At 40.3% G+C, this 23,330-nt stretch overlaps 1 long non-coding RNA gene across 2 annotated transcripts in view; it reads left to right on the forward strand.

Moving 5' to 3' along the window:
* LOC132657637 (uncharacterized) overlaps positions 1-16,056 on the forward strand; it is a 29,835-nt gene extending 13,779 nt beyond the window's left edge. Inside the window, exons 2-5 of one of the 2 annotated variants that reach the window (XR_009596093.1) lie at positions 7,634-8,141; positions 11,436-11,972; positions 13,133-13,382; positions 13,999-16,056. This is a non-coding gene — a long non-coding RNA (uncharacterized LOC132657637). Of the gene's footprint in view, positions 1-7,633; positions 8,142-11,435 lie in introns of both variants that reach the window. The other variant, XR_009596092.1, reaches the window with a different exon arrangement.
* The last annotated feature ends 7,274 nt before the right edge of the window (positions 16,057-23,330 follow it).

Raw genomic sequence — 23,330 nt, forward strand, 5'->3', positions numbered from 1 at the left:
TGGCTAAAGGATCTATTTTAAGGTGGCTCGTACCTATGGTTGGTAAGGTGTTAGTAGGAAGTGTCTTTTGGCCTGGGCCTCTCCATAGAGCTGCTAGTGTGTCCTAATGGCATGGTGGCTGGCTTTCTCCAGAATTAACAGTCTGAGAAACAGCAAGGTAGAAGTTGCAATGCTTTTATGATGTAGACTTGGAAGACAGAAAAGATCACTTCTATGACATTATATTCATTAGAAATGAGTCAATAAATCCCACAGACATCCAAGGAGGGGGTGGAGAGAGGGGATTAGGTTCTACCTTTTATTTTAATTGGAAAAAAAAAAAGAAAAGTGAAGTTGCTCAGACGTGTCCAACTCTTTGCAGCCCCATAAACTGTAGACTGCCAGTCTCCTCTGTCCATGGGATTCTCCAGACAAGAATACTGGAATGGGTTGCTGTTTCCTTCTCTGGAGATCTTCCTGACCCAGGGATTGAACGCAGGTCTCCTGCACTGCAGACAAACTCTTTACCATCTGAGCCACCAGGGAAGCCCAATTTTAATTGGAGGATAAGTGCTTTACAATGTTGTGTTGGTGTCTGCTGTACATTGCTAATCAGCTTATATATATATATATATCCCCTCATTCTTGAGCCTCTCTCCTACCCACCCCTTAGGTCGTCACAGAGCAGCAGACTGAGCTCCCTGTCTTACATCACAGCTTCCCATTAGCTATCTATTTTACACATGGTGGTGGTATACATCAATGCTACTCTTGGTTCATCCTACCCTCTCCACAAGACCATCCTCTAGTTCTGCATCTCTATTTCTCCCCTGCAAATAGGTTCATCAAAAGTTCTACCTTTTGAAGAGAGGAATATGAAAAATTAGTGGACATTTTTAAAACCAGCATATAACTCATGGTCAATCTTCTTTCAATTTTTTACTATCACCCAATAGACACTTACTCCTTAGAAGGAAAGTTATGACCAACCTAGACAGCATATTAAAAAGCAGAGACATTATTTTGCCAAAAAAAGGTCCATCTAATCAAGGCTATGGTTTATCCAGTAGTCATGTATGGATGTGAGAGTTGGACTATAAAGAAAGCTGAGTGCTGAAATTGATGCTTTTGAACTGTGGTGTTGGAGAAGACTCTTGAGAGTCCCTTGGAATGCAAGGAGATCCAACCAGTCCATCCTAAAGTAGATCACTCCTGGGTGTTCAGTGGAAGGACTGATGGATGTTGAAGCTAAAACTCCAATACTTTGGCCACCTCATGCGAAGAGCTGACTCATTGGAAAAGACCCTGATGCTGGGAAAGATTGAGGGCAGGAGAAGAAGGGGACGTCAGAGGATGAGATGGTTGGATGGCATCACCGACTCAATGGACATGGGTTTGGGTGGACTCCAGGAGCTGGTGATGGACAGGGAGGCCTGGTGTGCTGCAGTTTCTGTGGTTGCAAAGAGTCAGACACGACTGAGCAGCTTAACTGAACTGAAATGAGTAGCCAGTAAGCACTCAAACTTTCCTGATTTATTTCCACCTTCTCTACTGCCCCTCTCCCTTTTCACAGTTTGTATCAGATACTCTACGTGTAACTCCAGATCCTCTAGGGAAAACTTGTCTCTTAATTTAGAAGTTGTCGCCTGGATCAGGTCTTCACAGGCAACAACCAGCTTCAAACAGGTACACCCTGGAACCAGCTCCTGGCTTCTCTTTGATGCTATAGTACGGGCTACTGTGGAAATCTGCTTGGCACCTAGCCATGCACAAACCAGAAGTGCCTCAAATACTCTTTGAGGTAAACTTTGACCAATGGAAAATGAAAACCAATGAACTTTTTTTTCCACCTTTTATCCTCAGAGCTACAGTCCTAAGACATAGTACATGTGCCTCTCAGAAAGATGGGTAGGATTAAGAAATCACCCTTTAGTGGTTGCCAACTTGATCATGCTTTCTTGTGTTGGAGTTCCTGTTTCACTTGGCACCCCTAACTCCAGATCCCCGAGATCACACTGCTCAACAAAGTGTGTTTGTACCGACAGTAGAATAGATAAAGAAAATGTGGTACATATACACAATGGAATATTACTCAACCATAAAAAATAATGAAATAATGCCATTTTCAGCAACATGGATGAGCCTAGAGATTGTCATACTGAGTGAAGTAAGACAGAGAAAGACAAACATATATTGCTTTTATGTGGAATCTAAATAACTATTACAAATGAACTTATTTATAAAACAGAGATAGAGTCACAGATGTATAAAACAAACTATGGTTCAGTTCAGTTGCTCAGTCGTGACTGACTCTTTGAGACCCCATGGATTGCAGCATTCCAGGCTTCCCTGTCCTTCACCATCTCCCAGAACTTGCTCAAACTCATGTCCATTGAGTCAGTAATGCCATCCAACCATCTCATCCTCTATCATCCCCTTCTCCTGCCACCTTCAATCTTTCCCAGCATCAGGGTCTTTTCCAATGAGTCAGTTCTTCACATCAGGTGGCCAAAGTATTGAAGTTTCATCTTCAGCATCAGTCCTTCCAATAAATATTCAGGATTGATTTCCTTTAGTATGGACTGGTTGGATCTCCTTGCAGTCCAAGGGACTCTCAAAAGTCTTCTCCAACACCACAGTTCAAAAGCATCAATTCTTCAGCGCTCAGCCTTCTTTACGGTCCAACTCTCACAACCATACATGACCACTGGAAAACCAATAGCTTTGACTAGACACACATTGTCAGCAAAGTAATGTCTCTGCTTTTGAATATGCTATCTAGGTTGGTCATAACTTTCCTTCCAAGGAATAAGTATATTTTTAATTTCATGGCTGAAATCATCATCTGCAGTGGTTTTGGAGCCCCCCAAAATAAAGTCTGTCACTGTTTCCGTTGTTTCCCTATCTATTTGCCATGAAGTGACAGGACAGATGCCATGATCTTAGTGTTTTGAATGTTGAGTTTTAAGCCAACTTTTTCACTCTCCTCTTTCACCTTCATCAAGAGGCTCTTTAGTTCTTCTCTGCTTTCTGCCATAAGGGTGGTGTCATCTGCATATCTGAGGTGATTGATATTTCTTTTGGCAATCTTGATTCCAGCTTGTGCTTCACCCAGCCTGGCATTTCGCATGATGTACTCTGCATACAAGTTAAATAAGCTGGGTGACAGTATACAGCCTTGACGTGTTCTTTTTCCAATTTGACACCAGTCCATTGTTCCGTGTCCAGTTCTAACTATTGCTTCTTGACCTGCATACAGATTTCTCAGGAGGCAGGTAAGGTGGTCTGATATTCCCATCTCTTTCAGAATTTCCACACTTGTGATCCACACAGCCAAAGGCTTTGATATAGTCAATAAAGCAGAAGTGGATGTTTTTCTGGAACTCTCTTGAATTTTTGATGATCCGATGGATGTTGGCAATTTGATCTCTGGTTCCTCTGCCTTTTCTAAATTCAGCTTGAAAATCTGGAAGTTCATGGTTCATGTACTGTTGAAGCCTGGCTTGGAGAATTTTGAGCATTACTTTACTAGCATGTGAGATGAGTGCACTTATTCAGTAGTTTGAACATTTTTTGTCATTGCCTTTCTTTGAGATTGGAATGAAAACTGACCTTTTCCAGTCCTATGCCCACTGCTGAGTTTTCCAATTTTTTGGCATATAGAGTGCAGCACTTTCACAGCATCATCTTTCAGGATTTGAAATAGCTCAACTGGAATTCCATCACTCCACTAGCTTTGTTTATAGTGATGCTTCCTAAGGCCCACTTGACTTCACATTCCAGGATGTCTCGCTCTTGGTGAGTGATCACACCATCGTGATTATCTGGGTCATGAAGATCTTTTTTGTATAGATCTTCTGTGTATTCTTGCCACCTCTTCTTAATATCTTCTGCTTCTGTTAGGTCCATACCATTTCTATCCTCTATCGAGCCCATCTTTGCATGAAATGTTCCCTTGGTATCTCTAATTTTCTTGAAGAGATCTCTAGTCTTTCCCATTCTATTGTTTTCCTCTATTTCTTCGCATTGGTCACTGAGGACAGCTTTCTTATCTCCCCTCGCTATTCTTTGGAACTCTGCCTTCAGATGGGTATATCTTTCCTTTTGTCCTTTGCCTTTAGCTTCTAAACTATGGTTACCAGAGGAGAATAGGGAATGGAAGGAATAAACTGGGAGATTAGAATTGACGCATACATAATACTATATATAAAATAGATAACTAATAAGGACCTACCTTATAGCACAGAAAACTCTACTCAATACTCTGTAATGACCTATATGGGAAAAGAATCTTAAAAAGACTGGATATATGTTTATACATAACTGACTCACTAGCTATACAATAGAAACTAACAAACCATTATAAATCCACTGTATTCCTGACAAAAATTTAAAAAAAAAAACTGAAGCATAAAGAGGGATCCAGCCAAAGAGATGCATGACTTAGACAAAAGAGCTGCTTCCTACCAGTGTGGGGAAAGAAAGTCACCTGCCATATCAGTAAACAAAGACTGTTGCATCCATCAAGCCACTAAAGCAACTCCAAATGTTCACCTATTATATCTACTACTGCGGGCAGGAATCCCTTAGAAGAAATGGAGTAGCCATCATGGTCAACAAAAGAGTCCAAAATGCAGTACTTGGATGCAATCTCAAAAACGACAGAATGATCTCTGTTTGTTTCCAAGGCAAACCATTCAGTATCACAGTAATCCAAGTCTATGCCCCAACCAGTAATGCTGAAGAAGCTGAAGTTGAATGGTTCTATGAAGAACTACAAGACCTTTTAGAACTAACACCCAAAAGAGATGTCCTTTTCATTATAGGGGACTGGAATGCAAAAGTAGGAAGTCAAGAAACACCTGGAGTAACAGGCAAATTTGGCCTTGGAATGCAGAATGAAGCAGGGCAAAGACTAATAGAGTTTTCCCAAGAAAATGCACTGGTCATAGCAAACACCCTCTTCCAACAACACAAGAGAAGACTCTACTCATGGACATCACCAGATGGTCAACACCGAAATCAGATTGATTATATTCTTTGCAGCCAAAGATGGAGAAGCTCTATACAGTCAACAAAAACAAGACCAGGAGCTGACTGTGGCTCAGATCATGAACTCATTATTGCCAAATTCAGACTTAAATTGAAGAAAGTAGGGAAAACCACTAGACCATTCAGGTATGACCTAAATCAAATCCCTTATGATTATACAGTGGAAGTGAGAAATAGATTTAAGGGACTAGATCTGATATATAGAATGCCTGATGAACTACGGATGGAGGTTCGTGACGTTGTATAGGAGACAGGGATCAAGACCATCCCCATGGAAAAGAAATGCAAAAAAGCAAAATGGCAGTCTGAGGAGGCCTTACAAATAGCTGTGAAAAGAAGAGAAGCAAAAAGCAAAGGAGAAAAGGAAAGATATAAGCATCTGAATGTAGAGGTCCAAAGCATAGCAAGAAGAGATAAGAAAGCCTTCCTCAGCGATCAGTACAAAGAAATAGAGGAAAAGAACAGAATGGGAAAGACTAGAGATCTCTTCAAGAAAATTAGAGATACCAAGGGAACATTTCATGAAAAGATGGGCTCAATAAAGGACAGAAATGGCATGGACCTAACAGAAGCAGAAGATATTAAGAAGAGGTGGCAAGAATACACAAAAGAATTATACAGAAAAGATCTTCACGACCAAGATAATCACGATGGTGTGATCACTCACCTAGAGCCAGACATCCTGGAATGTGAAGTCAAGTGGGCCTTAGAAAGCATCACTATGAACAAAACTAGTGGAGGTGATGGAATTCCAGTTGAGCTATTTCAAATCCTGAAAGATGATGCTGTGAAAGTGCTGCACTCAATATGCCAGCAAATTTGGAAAACTCAGCAGAGGCCACAGGACTGGAAAAGGCCAGTTTTCATTTCTATCCCAAAGAGAGTGAAAGTGTGAAAGTGAAGTCACTCAGTCGTCTCCGACTCTTTGCGACCCCATCCATTGCAGCCTACCAAGCTCCTCCATCCATAGGATTCTCCAGGCAAGAATACTGGAGTGGGTTGCCATTTCCTTCTCCAGGGGATCTTCCCAACCCGGGGCTCAAACCCGGGTTTCCCACATTGGAGGCAGAAGCTTTAACCTCTGAGCCACCAGGGAAGTCTGCATCCCAAAGAAAGGCAATGCCAAAGAATCCTCAAACTACCGCACAGTTGCACTCATCTCACACGCTAGTAAAGTAACACTCAAAAATTCTCCAAGCCAGGCTTCAGCAATACGTGAACCGTGAACTTTAAGATGTTCAAGCTGGTTTTCGAAAAGGCAGAGGAACCAGAGATCAAATTGCCAACATCCGCTGGATCATGGAAAAAGCAAGAGAGTTCCAGAAAAACATCTATTTCTGCTTTTTTGACTATGCCAAAGCTTTTGACTGTGTGGATCACAATAAACTGTGGGAAATTCTGAAAGAGATGGGAATACCAGAGCACCTGACCTGCCTCTTGAGAAACCTATATGCAGATCAGGAAGCAACAGTTAGAACTGGACATGGAACAACAGACTGATTCCAAATAGGAAAAGGAGTAAGTCAAGGCTGTTTATTGTCACCCTGCTTATTTAACTTCTATGCAGAGTACATCATGAGAAACGCTGGGCTGGAAGAAGCACAAGCTGGAATCAAGATTGCCGGGAGAAATATCAATCACCTCAGATATGCAGATGACACCACCCTTATGGCAGAAAGTGAAGAGGAGCTAAAAAGCCTCTGATGAAAGTGAAAGAGGAGAGTGAAAATGTTGGCTTAAAGCTCAACATTCAGAAAACGAAGATCATGGTATTATTCTCCTTTCTCAAGACTGTTTTAGCTGTTCAGGGTCTTTTGTGCTTTCATACAAATTGTGAAATTTTTTCTTCTAGTTCTGTGAAATATACCATGGGTAATTTGATAGGGATTGCATTGCACCTGTAGATTGCTTTGGGTAGGATAGTCATTTTGACAATATTGATTCTTCCAATCCAAGAACATGTATATCTCTACATCTGTTTGTGTTGTCTTTGATTTCTCTCATCAGTGTCTGATAGTTCTCCGCATATAGGTCTTTTGTCATATTAGGTAGGTTTATTCCTAGGTATTTTATTCTTTTGTTGCAGTGGTGAATGGGATTGTTTCCTTAATTTCTCTTTCTGATTTTTCATTGTTAGTGTATAAGGATGCAAGGGATTTCTCTGTGTTACTTTTATATTCTGTAATTGTGCTATGTTTCTTGATTAGCTCTTAACAATTTCCTGGTGACCTCTTTAGGGTTTTCTATGTATAGTATCATGGCATCTGCAAGCAATGAGAGTTTTGCTTCTTCTTTTCCAATCTGGATTCATTTTATTTCTTTTTCTTTTCTGATTGCTGTGGCTAGAACTCCCAAAGCTATATGGAATAATAGTGGCGAGAGTGGCACCTTGTCTTGTTCCTGATCTTAGAGGAAATGCTTTCAGTTTTTCACCATTGAGAATAATGCTTGTTGTGGGTTTGTCGTATATGTTCTTTATTATGTTGAGGTATTTTCCTTGTATGCCTATTTTCTGGAGAGTTTTTATCATAAATGGGTCTTGAATTTTGTCAAGAACTTTCTCTGTATTTATTAGGATGATCATATGATTTTTATCTTTCAGCTTGTTAATATGGTTTATCACATTGATTGCTGGGAGAAATATCAATAACCTCAGATATGCAGATGACACCACCCTTATGGCAGAAAGTGAAGAGGAGCTAAAAGCCTCTTGATGAAAATGAAAGTGGAGAGATAAAAAGTTGGCTTAAAGCTCAACATTCAGAAAACAAAGATCATGGCATCTGGTCCCATCACTTCATGGCAAATAGATGGGGAAACAGTGGAAACAGTGTCAGACTTTGTTTTTTGGGTGGCTCCAAAATCTCTACAGATGGTGACTGCAGCCATGAAATTAAAAGATGCTTACTCCTTGGAAGGAAAGTTATGACCAACTTGGACAGCATATTCAAAACAGGACATTACTTTGCCGACTAAGGTCCGTCTAGTCAAGGCTATGGTTTTTCCAGTAGTCATGTATGAATGTGAAAGTTGGACTGTGAAGAAAGCTGAGCACTGAAGAATTGATGCTTTTGAACTGTGGTGGAGCATTTAGTCCATTTACATTCAAGGTAATTATCAATATGTATGATCCTATTACCAATTATTTTATTGTTTTCTGTTTGCTTTTGCAGTTCTTTTCTTTCTCTTGCATTTCCTGTCTAGAGAAGTTCCTTTAGCATTTATTGTACAGCTGGTTTGGTGGTGCTGAATTCTCTTAACTTTTGCCTGTCTGAAAGCTTTTGATTTCTTCTTCAAATCTGAATGAGATCCTCACTGGATAGAGTAATCTTGGTTGTAGGTTTTTTTCTTTTTATCGCTTGAAGTATGTCCTGCCACTCCCTTCTGGCCTGCAGAGTTTCTGTTGAAAGATCAGCTATTAGCCTTATTGGGATCCCTTTGTATATCATTTGTTGCTTTACCTTTGCTGCTTTTAATATTTGTTCTTTGTATTTAATTTTTCTTAGTTTGATTAATAAATGTCTTGTCATGTTTCTCCTTGGGTTTATCCTATATGGGACTCTGGGCTCCCTGGACTTGGGTGGGAGCTTTCCCTAACTTAAAAGAAAGTTTTTAACTATAATCTCTTCAAATATTTTTTCATACCTTTTCTTTTTTCTTCTTCTTCTTCTGGAACTCCTATAATTCTAATGTTGGTATACTTAATGTTGTCCCAGAGGTCTCTGAAGCTGTCCTCGTTTCTTTTTAATTTTTCCTTATTCTTCTCTGCTTCAGTTGTTTCCACCATTCTATCTTCCAGTTCACTTATTTGTTCTTCTGCCTCAGATAGTCTACTATTGGTTCCCTCTAGTGTGTTTTTAATCTCAGTTATGGTGTTGTTCATTGCTGATTGTCTATATATTTAATTCTTCTGGGTCCTCGGCAAACATTCCTTGCATCTTCCTGATCCATGCCTCCGGTGTATTTATCTGTGCCTCCATTTTATTTCCAAGATTTTGGATCATGTTTGCTATCATTACTCTGAATTGTTTTTCAGGTAGACTACTTATTCCCTCTTCATTTATTTGGTCTTATGGGTTTTTACCATGTTTATTCAGCTGATGTATGTTTTTCTTTTCATTTGTTTAATTTACTGTGTTTGGAATCTCCTTTCTGCAGGCTGGAGGGTCATAGGTCCTCCTAATTGTGGAGTCTGCCCCCAGTTGGTGGGGTTAGACTAATGCCTTGTGAAGCCTTCCTGGTTGGGAGGACTTGTGCCTGTGCTCTGGTGGATAGAGCTGGATCTTGTCTCTCTGAAGGGCAGTGCTATGTCTAATAGTGTGTCTTGGGGTGACTATGGGCTTGGTATGGCTTTGGGCAGCCTTTCTGATAATGGGCAGGACTGTGTTTCTGTTTTGCTAATGATTTGGCATGAGGCATCCAGCATTGGAGCTTTCTAGCCTTAAGGTGAGGCTTGATCTTTGTGTTGAGATGGAGGCGTTTAGGAGAGCTTACGTCAATTAATGTTCCATGAGGTCGGGCGTTCTCTGGCGGTTCACAGTCCTTGATTCAGATTTCCCACCTCAGAGATTCAAGCCTGACTCCATACTGAGGCACCAAAACCTCACAGGCCTCAAAGCACAGAAGACAAAACCCCAAAACTAATGGTGAAAGCAACACCTCAATAGGCAGAGCACCCAAAGAACCTTGCACATGAGTTTTATGTGATCTATATACTGCTTTCCAATGGTCAGACACTCCTGCCAGCTCTCAAATGCTGTTTTGTGAGATCTTCTGCATCAGAAGATATATTCCTGATGCAAGCATGGAGAAAGAAGTACTCCACATTCACCTGCTCCTCTGCCATCTTGCTGTCCATCCTGACTACTTGGTTTATGTTGCAAAAGCTCCTATTTATCCTGGCTCCTCACTAACTTCTTTGGAAAATGTCCCTCAGAGTTACTGTAGAAGCTGTCTCCCAGGCTTCAGTCCTCAGTGTGTCTGCTGAATAAACAAAATTCTCAGCTTTTTTTTTTTAAAGTGTTTTCACATAACTTTTTAAAAATTTGGGTTATGCTTTCTAGGGGACCCAGACTAAAAACATAATTGCTTCCAAATAAGGTCCACCCTTAGCATTTGACTGATCTGTCTTTTAGCTCTTTAATTTACAGCTTCCATGCCCTTCCACTTCTTTTCTCTTGCCCTTATTTGGTTATTATAATAAATCATATTGCTTGTTCTGATGAGTTTTCCACATTCTAGATTTTGCTGACTTCTCTTACTATGGTGTTGTATACCATCTTCCTCTATTCCCTATATTTCCTAAACTGGTAGTTAGATCTATAATCTTGATCATATTCAGAAGCTATTATATCAAGCAATGCAAGTGTTTCCATCATCCAGAAGGCTATATTAGACAGAACTTGCCTAGAGTCATTAATTCATTTTAATTCTAATATTTACAATGTCTAGTATTTCATTCTATCATTCTTTATGTATTAGTTAACTGTGATTGTTCTATAAAGAATAACATTTCCCCATGAACTATTTACTTATTGTGAGGTATAGTTTGTACAGTAAAGGTATGATAAGCACAAAGTGCTTATGTGCCTTTGTTTACCAATAATCAGAACAATGAAATAATTCCCTGGCATCCTCTGAAGTTGATCAAATTATTTTATTGTTCTTATTGTTTTGAATATTGTGGTATATGACTTATCTCATGTCTTTCAGTTAATTGTAATCACTCTTCTTTCTGATTCTCAAATTGTTACATATAGTAGGTTGGTTTCTACAGTAGCATTTAAAGTCCTCACCCAACCCCCGTGCCAAGCATGGCTTGTGAGTTTTTAGTTCCCTGACAAGGGATTGAATCCAGGCCACAGCAGTGAAAATCCCCACCACTGTACCACCAGGGAATGCCCCAAAGTTTTCTCATTTCTAATACAAGATATTTCAGGCTCTTGTACATTTTATGCCCTAGACATGGAATTAGACTTTTTTTCAAATAGTCCTGGTTCATTTTAGAGAAAAACAGTATTTATAGATCACAATCCAGATACTAGCAGTACTCATTCCTAGAGACATGGCAGCTTTTGTTTTTTTAGCATACAGAGCTAGAAAATTTTGTTTGTTTAAAGAAAACACATCTTAAATTCATGGTAACTTCCAAATTCAAACTTAAGACTACAAGATTTTACTTTACTTTGATTCTATGTTTGTAGCTCTTTTTTCCTGAGCTGAGAATCTTGGTTCCTAATGTTCTCAACACAAGTACCCGTTTCCTTTGTCCTATAAACTATGTTAATCTGATTAAGTTGTATCCATAATGTACTGATTGTTAAATATCTTGACTATCATCCTTACCTTATGACTTTCAAATTCTGTGAGTTAATTGTTCTTTCCCTGAATTTTCTCATTTACAGTGAATTGCTATCCTCCTGCTGCTGCTGCTAAGTCGCTTCAGTCGTGTCCGACTCTGTGCACTCCATAGACGGCAGCCCAGTGGGCTCCCCCATCCCTGGGATTCTCCAGGCAAGAACACTGGAATGGGTTGCCATTTCCTTCTCCAATACATGAAAGTAAAACGTGAAAGTGAAGTCGCTCAGTTGTGTCCGACTCTTAGTGACCCCATGGACTGCAGCCCAACAGGCTCCTCCATCCATGGGATTTTCCAGGCGAGAGTACTGGAGTGGGGTGCCATTGTCTTTTCCAGCTATCCTCCTACCACCCATGATTTAGTAAACCTATCAGGCAAGGAACTTAGCCTCCCCTTCTATAGCAGTAGAAAAAAATCCCAGGCCATGAGAGAGTTAACACCCCATGCATGAACTTTGGCCAGTGTAAGATAAGAGGAAAGAACCAGCAAATAATCTTTCTTTTTTATCCCTCAGTGGAATATTCCAATACATGGCGGGTCTGCATAACATTTAAAGAAGACTTGTGTGTAACTAAGCAACCAGGTATGTTTTCTTGAAGCTTTGTTGGGTCCAGTAATAAAGCAGCTTGCTTTTACTTTCTTTCCTTCCCCATATTTCTATGTTCTGTTGCTCTGGGATTGTACTTCATTGTACCTTACCATAGTACCTGAGGCTTTATTATGAAATCTTTGCTTCTTGCTCTGTTCCCTAGGGAATTCAGGCAAAGACAATTTCCCAGGATCTTTTCCTTTAGAATAGAGAAGGCTAATTCTGGTGCTTTAATATGTACCACAGCTGAGTCTTATGATCAGGCAAGTATGGATGACACTACCTTAAAGCATCCTCAGGTTTCAGATCTTGTGTCAACAGGAAATGACCTGCTAAAGCTGTACAGAATTCAGAAGGGGATCCATGCCAGAAACTTTTATTGTTGAATTTATTTATTTATTTATACATTCATTCAGCAAATACGTATTGTACGTATATTTCATGCAGACAAAATTCTAGATAAGGAATATGCATTGGTGAATTAAAGAAAAAGCTTCTTCTCAGAAAGCTGGATTCTAAGACTGGCTATCATAGAGATGAACACAGAAATCTCACCCACAATACTGGGCCATGTTTGCACACAGTAAATGTTGAAACCACTAGTAATAGCAGATACCATAATGAAGTTGGAAATGAAAGGCATTTATGGAAGCTCGCAAGTATCATGCCAGAAACTTTTAGATATGACCATGAAGGACAATGAACAGGATGATCAGCACAGAGAGAAGCCAGGAGGCATTAAGATGGAACTGACAAAAAAACATTGTCACCTGCCAAAGCAAAGAGCACTTGCATCAACTGTAAATAGTATTAATAGTAAAGAATCTGCCTGCCAATGCAGGAGGCACAGGAGACCATGATTCAGTCCCTGGATCAGGAAATCCCCTGGAGGAGGAAATGGCAACTCACTCCAGTACTCATGCCTGGGAAATCCCATGGATAGAGGAGCCTGGTGAGCTACAATCTATAGGGTTGCAAAAAGTCAAACATGACTAAGTGACTGAGTGTGCACACACACACACACATTTATTTGGGAGGTAAAGGAGAATACTGGTAGAAGAGTAACAAAGTGACACAGGAAAAGTAAGACAACAAATACAGGGTGTATAATGAAACCAGTTACCACTGTGTATAATTAGATCTTAATCCCACAGGAAACTCTGGGAGCCGCTGCAGAACATGCACCACCATGTTATTCCACTACAAAGAGTACGGGAGCTGAAGTGTTCGTGTATCAACTCCTGTCATTCTTTGGTTGAGAGCAGCTCTCAGGAAGGGAAAAACATTCCTCTGTTCTTCTGGCCTACTGTGTAGGTGATGAAATAGCCAATAATGAGAGAAAGCCCTTATTCAGAGAAGCACATATACTGGCTGCTGGAAAACTGGCGAATATGCACTGAAGTGGTAAGGACAAGGGGCTTTGGTTAAAGCAATAACAGCATTTGCTGCAAGAAGTGAAAGAGATTCTTTTCAACTGTGATCTAACTGCATCATCTTAAATAGGGGCATTTTAAAAGTTGCAGGCATGTGTGTGGGAGTGCTGAAGGGAACTACAGACAATATCTGACTCTGCTTTTTAGAATCCCCCTTCTCCCATTTCTTATGATTCTGATGGGGCTGTCACTCAAAAGGCTTATCTCCCTGTGACAAGGTGTACAAGTGACCCAAGCTGACCAATCGTGTTAAAATATTGTAGTAGACACTGTTGGCACCCCAGTTAGATTCCCTTTACTGGTCATTCTCCAGTTCAGGTGAGTGTTCCTGATAGCCGCACTTTTCCTCAGAGAATTGCCCTCAGCAGGAAAGGGCAATTTGCATACACCTATTCCTATTCTACTTCTAAATATAGGGAGACACAAAAAACAGATCACTTGCCTCACATGGGAAGTGGGGAGAGACAGTTCTGCAGAACAATTTGGGCTTCAGCGCTCCCCAAGAGGTCAGGTTAGATGGCAACTGGACCCTCACCTTTGCCTGGTCTCATCCCTGGTCCCATTCTCTTTCCCTCGCCTGCTTATAGAACCTTTCCTGAGAGTACTCTCCAATCAATCGGGTGCAACTGAATCCCTGGCTCATGCTCTGCTCCTAGGATACTCAAACCAAAACCATTCAGTGAGGTACAATGATGCATTGGCCCAGGGGAAGACACAAGACCCTGGCATAACTAGAGCCTTTGGACACATTGATATGGACTCTGAGAAACCTATCTTTAAAGTTATGAGCTACATTTAAGAACATTGTGCTAGGTGTATGTTTACTCCCTAAAATATATTTCACTCTTCCTCTGATAACAGCATGTTGATTTTAGAAGAAGAGGAAAGGAACTATTAATACTTCTTTCTCTTATTCTTGGCTCCTCTACTTTGAGAGGAGGTAACTTCTTCTTGAGTCTGTAAGTGGGCATATGACCTAGACTGACCTTCCCATGGCCACAGAGGTTGTTTGGCATGGTCATGTGACCCAGTCAGAGCCATTGAAATATGGTGATTGGTAACAGAGAGAGAGAAAAAAAACTTCTTTTTCCCCCTGGGACTAAGAGCATCAAGGATGAGCGGAACCTAGGGCTTCTGGGGGCCATCATGAGGAACCTAAATATAAAGCCAGCACAGCAGAAGGCAGGATACTGTGGAGGGGGTAAAATGAGTCCTAGCTGTTGTTGTCAGAGATCTTGGTTCAAGTTCCACTCAGTCTTATTTTAGATTACACTTCTTGATTACACAGGCTGAGTTCCCTTCTTTGTTTAAACCAATTTGGGTTGGATTTTATAATACTTATAAGCAAAACGATTCTGACAAATACAATGATAGCAAGCCTACAGCTGCAAGAAAATATATTGCTGCCATGTAAAGAGACCCTTGGTGACAATAAAACCTACTCATAAGAAAGAATTAGAACTAAGAGATGGAGAGAGGATTGCTATGGGCAATATCTAAGCAACAGAATCCTGTCATTCCTGAAGTATATTGCTCCTTTGAGTTCTCAATTATATCAACATAAAAATTTCCCCTTTTTTTTCTTAAAGGAGTAGGAATTAAGATTTATCACTTTCAAAGGAAAGGGTTCTCACACAATACCCTTTTCTCACGTTTCCTTTGTGCCACTTTGTTTTATTCTGTAGAGTTGAAGACTTTCTGTTTATATTCTGGCCTTGATCTTTTGTCATGGTTTGCTATACATAATTTATTCTACCACTTATCTTTTACTTTGTTTATGCTATTTCTCATTGCTGAGAAGGTCATAGTTTTATTGGATTTAAATCAACAAGCTTCACCTTTATCATCTTCGGATTATTGGACATGGTTTCTTGGTTGAAAGTGATGCAAACCCAACTTAATCTAGTTCTGATAAAAAGACAATTTATTGGCTAACAAAACTGAGAATTCTAGAGATATTTGGTCCTAAGTCACAACTAGAATCATAATTCCAACCGTGTCATTAGGATCATTTCTCTCTCAATCAATTCAATTCTCTGGGCTTCTTTCCCCTTGAAGCTTCCTACATCTTTTTGGAAATGTGGCCCATATTATTACATTTCATGGTTCCAAAGGAATAGAGAAAGACTGTCCTGATGGATTGGGCATAGGCATCCCAGGAGAACCTGCTAGCTATTATGGGCACTCTGGCCAATATGTATTGTATCCCTATTTCTCTGTATGGTGACTGGTTCAGCCATTTCAAGCTACTCAGAACATGAGTCAGCCATGCGAGTTGAAAGAGTTTGGTTTTGGAACAACTGGAGTAAGGGAAAACCTAGTAAGCTTATGATAGCTACTGTGCTTAGCTCCATCTTTTGTGTCTTGTTTATGAAAATCTTCCTTTTCCCAAATTATATTTTTTTATATTTTATATACAGATACATGTGTATGTTTATATATTTTAAATCTGCTCATACTTTTTTACTTTTAAAAATTATTTTTATTTCAAATCTGTATTCCATCTAGAAAGTATTTTTATTTATGGCATGACATAGATATATAACTTAATTTTTCCCCATATGTTAAACCTATTGTCTTAAAACCATATGTTGAATGGTATACCTTTCCCCATAATTTGTAATAAATGCTATATTCATTACAAACTAGATTCTACATTTATGTATGTTTCTTGACCATGCATTGCTCCATTGATATGGTTTTCTATCCCTGTAGCCTTTCACTTGCCCCTAAAGTTCTGGCAGGCATATCTGGGGCTCTGATTCTCTTTGATTTCATCTCCATTTATCTAATTCTGTACAACAATGAAATTAAAAGACGCTTGCTCCTTAGAAGAAAAGTTATGACCTACCTAGACAGCATATTAAAAAGCAGAGATGTTACTTGGCCAACAAAGGTCCATCTAGTCAAAGATAATATGGTTTTTCGAGTAATCATGTATGGATGTGAGAGTTGGACTATAAAGAAAGCTGAATACCAAAGAATTGATGCTTTTAAACTGTGGTGCTGGAGAAGTCTCTTGAGAGTCCCTTGGACAGCAAGGAGATCCAACCAATCCATCCTAAAGGAAATGAGTCCTGAATATTTATTGGAAGGACTGACGTTGTCTCTGAAACTCTAATACTTTGGGCACCTGATGTGAAGAACTGACTCATTTGAAAAGACCCTGATGCTGGGAAAGACTGAAGGCGGGAGAAGAAGGGGACAACAGAGGATAAGATGGTTGGATGGCATCACCGACTCAGTGGACATGAGTCTGAGTAACCTCTGGGAGTTGGTGATGGACAGGGAAGCCTGGCGTGCTGCAGTCCATGGGGTCACAAAGAGTCAGACATGACTGAGTGACTGAACTGAACTGAACTGAATGGAATCTGATTCTTTCAATTTTTCTTTATTCGATAGTTTAAATTTTCATTTAGAGAATCCCCTGTCATTCTACTGGTTAAGACTCTGATGTTTTCATTGCAGAGGGCATTGGTTCAGCCTCTGGATGGGGAACTGGAAAAGAAAAAGGAAAAAGAAAGAGAAAGAAAGAAAAAACAGACAAACAGCTGGCCCACTGACTTATTTTGTCTGTTTTGTCAGTTTCTGAAAGAAGTACTTTAAAATGGCTTACCTTGATTATGGCCATATCTACTTCTAGTTCTGTCAATCTAGCTTTTAATATTAAGGACCATGTTATTAGGTGCCTATAAACTTATTATATCTTCCTGGAAAATTTAACATTTTGCCATTATGAAAAAAAAATCTCCATTTCTAGAAATCCTGTTTGCCTTCAAGTCTATTTTGTCTGATATGGATATAGCTACATTAGCTTTCTTTCGGTTAACATTTGTATGGTATGTGTTTTCCATCCTTTTTTTAATTCAACTTTTCTCAGTTCTTTCCTTGTTTTCTTGACCTTTCTCTGTGAAGAATAGTGACTAAATATTTTGTCCCTTAATTTGTCTGATGTTTTCCTCATGACTTGACTGTGGTTATAGGATCTGAGGATGAAAAACACAAAGGTAAAGTGACCTTCTTATCACATCACATTGTTGTTGTTCACTCACTAAGTCGAATCCAGCTCTTTGTGACCTCATGGACTACAGCACGCCAAGCTCCTCTGTCCTTCACTATCTCCCAGAGTTTGCTCAAATCCATGTCCATTGAGTCCCTGATGCTATCTGACCATCTCATCCTCTGTCACCCTCTTTTTCTTTTGCCTTCAACCTTTCATAACATCAGGGTCTTTTCCAATCAGTTGGCTGTTCGCATCAGGTGGTCAAAGTATTGGAGTTTCAGCTTCAGCAACAGTCCTTCCAATGACTATTCAGAGTTGATTTCCTCCAGGATTGACTGGTTTGATCTCCGTGCCATCCAAGGGACTCTCAAGAGCCTTCTCCAGCACCACAATTTGAAAGCATCATATTTTTGGCGCTCAGCCTTAGTCCAACTCTCATATTCATACATGACTACTGGAAAAACCATAGCCTTGACTATATGGACCTTAGTCAGCAAAGTGATGTCTCTGCTTTTTAACACACCCACTAGGCTTTCCTTCCAAGGAGCAGACGTCTTTTACTTTCATGGCTGCAGTCATCATCCACAGTGATTTTGGAGCCCAGGAAAATAAAACCTGTCACTGTTTCCACTTTTTCCCCTTCTATTTGTCATGAATTGATGGGACCAGATGCCATGATCTTTGTTTGTTTGTTTTTTTTATCTTAGTTTTTTTTTTTTTTTAGTTTTTTATTTTTTAAATTTTAAAATCTTTAATTCTTACATGCATTCCCAAACATGAACCCCCTCCCACCTCCCTCCCCATAACATCTTTCTGGGTCATCCCCATGCACCAGCCCCAAGCATGCTGCATCCTGCGTCAGACATAGACTGGCGATTCAATTCACATGATAGTATACATGTTAGAATGTCATTCTCCCAAATCTTAGTTTTTTTAATGCTGAGTTTCAAGCCAGTTTTTTCACTGTCCTCTTTCACCCTCATCAAAAAGCTCTTCAGTTCCTCTTCAATTTCTGCCATTAGAGTGATATCATCTGCATATCTGAAATTGTTGATATTTCCACTGGCAATCAACTTATTATTGTTGATAATAACTTTAATCACTTAGTTAAGGTGCTGTTCTCCATTGTAAAATTATTATTTTTTCCCTTCATATTCTATTATTTGGAAGTAAGTTACCAAGTTCAACCCACACTCACAAAGGACAGTGAAAGGAATTAAACTCTCTTTCTGCAAAGGGGGAAGGATGTCTGCGTATACTATTTGGCATTATTCCATAAAGGAGATTTGTCTCATCTTCCCCAGTTGTTTGGTTGTTCAATCATTTTGTTGTTTTAAGTATAGACTCAAGTATATTTATTTTATATCTTGTGCTGTAATTCAATATCACATTATTTATTCTGTTTCCCAATTTGTTTCAGCTTTGGTCGTTAGGAACTCCTCCAAGTTGACTCTAGTATCCCTTTGACTTGCACCATCTATTTTCATTGTTGTAGTTTCTGAGTAATTCCTTCATTTCTGGTTCTTTAAAATGCTCTAGGCTCATTTTGTATTTTCCTTGCCCCAGAGCTAAATTCAGTCATTTCTCCAAGGAGTTTCTTTTGATTGGAGAATGATATTAGAAACCAAGATCTCAGCATTGGGTGTATTTGTTTCTATTGTAGTGTCACTGCTCCCAGGATTTCTTAGTAGGAAGAGGAAATATATATGTGTATACCTACCAATGTAGATACACATGTATTTCTAAAGATATTGCTATATCTATTCATCTGTATATACGTTAAACTAAACGTGAGTTCACGTCAAGGCTGTATATTGTTGCCCTGCTTATTTAATTTCTATGCAGAGTACATCATGAGAAACGCTGGCCTGGAAGAAGCACAAGCTGGAATCAAGATTGCCAGGAGAAATATCAGTAACCTCAGATATGCAGATGACATCACCCTTATGGCAGAAAGTGAAGAGGAGCTAAAAAGCCTCTTGATGAAAGTGAAAGAGGAGAGTGAAAAAGTTGGCTTAAAGCTCAACATTCAGAAAACGAAGATCATGGCATCTGGTCCCCTCACTTCATGGGAAATAGATGGGGAAACAGTGGAAATAGGGTCAGACTTTATTTTGGGGGGCTCCAAAATCACGGCAGATGGTGATTGAAGCCATGAAGTTAAAACACGCTTACTCCTTGGAAGAAAAGTTATAACCGACCTAGACAGCATATTGAAAAGCAGAGACATTACTTTGCCAACAAAGGTCCGTCTAGTCAAGGTTATGGTTTTTCCAGTGGTCATGTATGGATGTGAGAGTTGGACTGTGAAGAAAGCTGAGCACTGAAGAACTGATGCTTTTGAACTGTGGTGTTGGAGAAGACTCTTGAGAGTCCCTTGGACTGCAAGGAGATCCAACCAGTCCATTCTGAAGGAGATCAGCCCTGGGATTTCTTTGAAGGGAATGATGCTGAAGCTGAAGCTCCAGTACTTTGGCCACCTCATGCGAAGAGTTGACTCACTGGGAAAGACTCTGATGCTGGGAGGGATTGAGGGCAGGAGGACAAGGGGACAACAGAGGATGAGATGGCTGGATGGCATCACCAACTCGATGGACGTGAGTTTGAGTGAACTCCGGGAGTTGGTGATGGACAGGGAGGTCTGGCGTGCTGCAGTTCACGGGGTCTCAGAGAGTCGGACACGACTGAGCGACTGAACTGAACTGAAACATGAGTTCATGTTAGTTGCCAGTGTGTATATTTTTAAATTCATTTATTGCGTGGGAATCCTGATAAGACCTTTCCAACCAGAAGCTTCAGTTTTGAGAATGAAAATATCTCCTTGAAAAGTTCCTCTCGCCATTTTCTCATCTCTCTCTGTTTCTCAGTTTCTGTCCTTTTGTCCTCTTCTCTCTCTCTCTGTGCATATATCTCAGTATCTTTGCTTCTGTCTCCCTCTGTATAAATTTATCTGGTATTTCAAGGATGTGCTGGTAAGATGTCTACTTGTTTATATATCTACTCCCTGCCTGCCCCATCTTATGCTTTCAGGAGACTGACCCTCATAGCTTCTCAGGCTCCCTTGGTCTATGGGAGGCACTGGCAGGAGACTGCAAGGTGGGAAGAATTTCCTCAAGTTCATTTTTTCAGTTTGTTTAAGTCTCTGATTTCCATGTTAGTAGCTTTCCATGTTAGGGGACCTATGACCATCTGTTCATATACCCATGAACTAAAGCTTTGTGCTTGTGGGTGAAATTTATCGATTGTGGTTTCATAGTAACAGATGGGCAGGACCTGGGAAGTCTCATATGGGGACTCCCCCGAATTTTTGTAAGTATTTTTCTCTGGGTTGGCCAATGTCTCTAGAGAAGGCTCCTCCTGTGAAGCTGCCTGGTAGGGAGTAGTGTGTGTCAGCAGAAGGGAGAAAGTAGGTAGTGGTAGAATCTATGTGGCTCAGAGCAGGGGATGATGCTAAGGTCTCCATTCAGAGTTCAGACTTCGTTCAGATCCCCCCATAGTCCTCCAGTAGCCTCACCCTCAGCTGTGCCTGATCTCCCTAAACTAAGAGTTTTGGGATCCAGCCTTTCCAGATGACAAATTCCGGTTTTCTGTACTGATACACAAGGACCAATATTTTCAGCTATGTTCCCCATTCCACCATGAGATGTGGTATTTCCACTGTCTGAGCATCTCTGGAGTACTGAAGCACAAATTGGCTACCTCTTGTTGGCTCATCCCCATTTACTTTGCAAAAGTGAGAAAACTGAAAGCAATGTTAAACCAAAATTCTGAAACTAGATTGTGAACATTTATCAAAATTTTATTTAATTTCTTAAAGAAAAAACCAGCAGATAGAAAAAAAAAAGACTAGTTTGCCAGTGCTTGAAAATGGGTGTGTGTGTGTGTGTATAAATAAACATAGAGTTAGAGTTAATGAAAGGAGTTCTAGAGACAATTTGCTAGATAAGATTGAAAACTGGTTAACTTTCTGCTGCTGCTAAGTCACTTCAGTCGTGTCCAACTCTGTGCGACCCCATAGACGGCAGCCCACCAGGCTCCCCTGTCCCTGGGCTTCTCCAGGCAAGAACACTGGAGTAGGTTGCCATTTCCTTCTCCAATGCATGAAAGTGAAAAGTAAAAGTGAAGTCACTCAGTCGTGTCCAACTCTTTGTGATCACATGGACTGTAGCCTACCAGGCTCCTCTGTCCATGGGATTTTCCAGGCAAGAGTACTGGAGTGGGTTGCCATTGCTTTCGCCAGTTAACTTTCTACATGGCCTTAAAATCCTTGTGTTTAACTCCACACCCAGGCTATAAAATCATCGAGCTTGTTGGTTTCTAAAGTTGAACTATAGGGACTTCCCTGGTGGCCTGCACTCCCAATGCAGGGGGCCCAGATTTGTTTCCTGCTCGGGGAACTGGATCCCACATGCCCCAGCTGAAAGGTCACATGCCACAACTGAAGATCCCAGGTGCCACAACTAAGACATGGCATAGCCAAATAATAAATAAATAAAAATTGGTATTAAAAAAAAATAAACTGTAACTATTGCTGGATCATGGAAAAAGCAAGAGAGTTCCAGAAAAACATCTATTTCTGCTTTATTGACTATGCCAAAGCCTTTGACTGTGTGGATCACAATAAACTGTGGAAAATTCTGAAAGAGATGGGAATCCCAGACCACTTAACCTGCCTCTTGAGAAATCTGTATGCAGGTCAGGAAGCAACAGTTAGAACTGGACATGGAACAACGGATTGATTCCAAAGAGGAAAAGGTATACGTCAAGGCTATATATTGTCACCCTGCTTATTTAACTTCTATGCAGAGTACATCATGAGAAACGCTGGGTTAGAAGAAACAAGATGGAATCAAGATTGCCTGGAGAAATATCAATCACCTCATTTATGCAGATGACACCACCCTTATGGCAGAAAGTGAAGAGGAGCTAAAAAGCCTCTTGATGAAAGTGAAAGAGGAGAGCGAAAAAGTTGGCTTAAAGCTCAACATTCAGAAAACGAAGATCATGGCATCTGGTCCCATCACTTCATGGGAAATAGATGGGAAACAGTAGAAACAGTGTCAGACTTTATTTTTTTGGGCTCCAGGATCACTGCAGATGGTGACTGCAACCATGAAATTAAAAGACGCTTACTCCTTGGAAGAAAAGTTGTGACAAACCTAGATAGCATATTGAAAAGCAGAGACATTACTTTGCCGACTAAGGTCTGTCTAGTCAAGGCTATGGTTTTTCCAGTGGTCACATACAGATGTGAGAGTTGGACTGTGAAGAAGCCTGAGCACTGAAGAATTGATGCTTTTGAACTGTGGTGTTGGAGAAGACTCTTGAGAGTCCCTTGGACTGCAAGGAGATCCAACCAGTCCATTCTGAAGGAGATCAGCCCTGGGATTTCTTTGGAAGGAATGATGCTAAAGCTGAAACTCCAGTACTCTGGCCACCTCATGCGAAGAGTTGACTCATTGGAAAAGACTCTGATGCTGGGAGGGACTGGGGGCAGGAGGAGAAGGGGATGACTGAGGATGAGATGGCTGGATGATATCACTGACTCGATGGACGTGAGTCTGCGTGAACTCCAGGAGTTGGTGATGGACAGGGAGTCTTGGCGTGTTGTGATTCATGGGGTCGCAATGAGTCAGACACGACTGAGCAACTGAACTGAACTGACCTTAAGTTATCAAAACTACAACCTCCCTCTTTTGTTTACATTTATGATAGCACCGTAGGCATTTGGTTCTCTATCTCAATTTTTTTCATTTAATGATGTACTTTGAAGGTCATTGCATATCACCTGTCATCTTCACTATCATTATTCTGAATATTTTTTTTCAGGAAAGTTGCCTATTTCCATTTCATTTAGTTGTTTTCCTGAGGTTTTGTCTTGTTTCTTTATCTGGGACATGGCTTTCTGCTTTTTTA

Source organism: Ovis aries, chromosome 13 (assembly GCF_016772045.2).
Source record: "Ovis aries strain OAR_USU_Benz2616 breed Rambouillet chromosome 13, ARS-UI_Ramb_v3.0, whole genome shotgun sequence".
Lineage (NCBI taxonomy): Eukaryota > Metazoa > Chordata > Mammalia > Artiodactyla > Bovidae > Ovis > Ovis aries.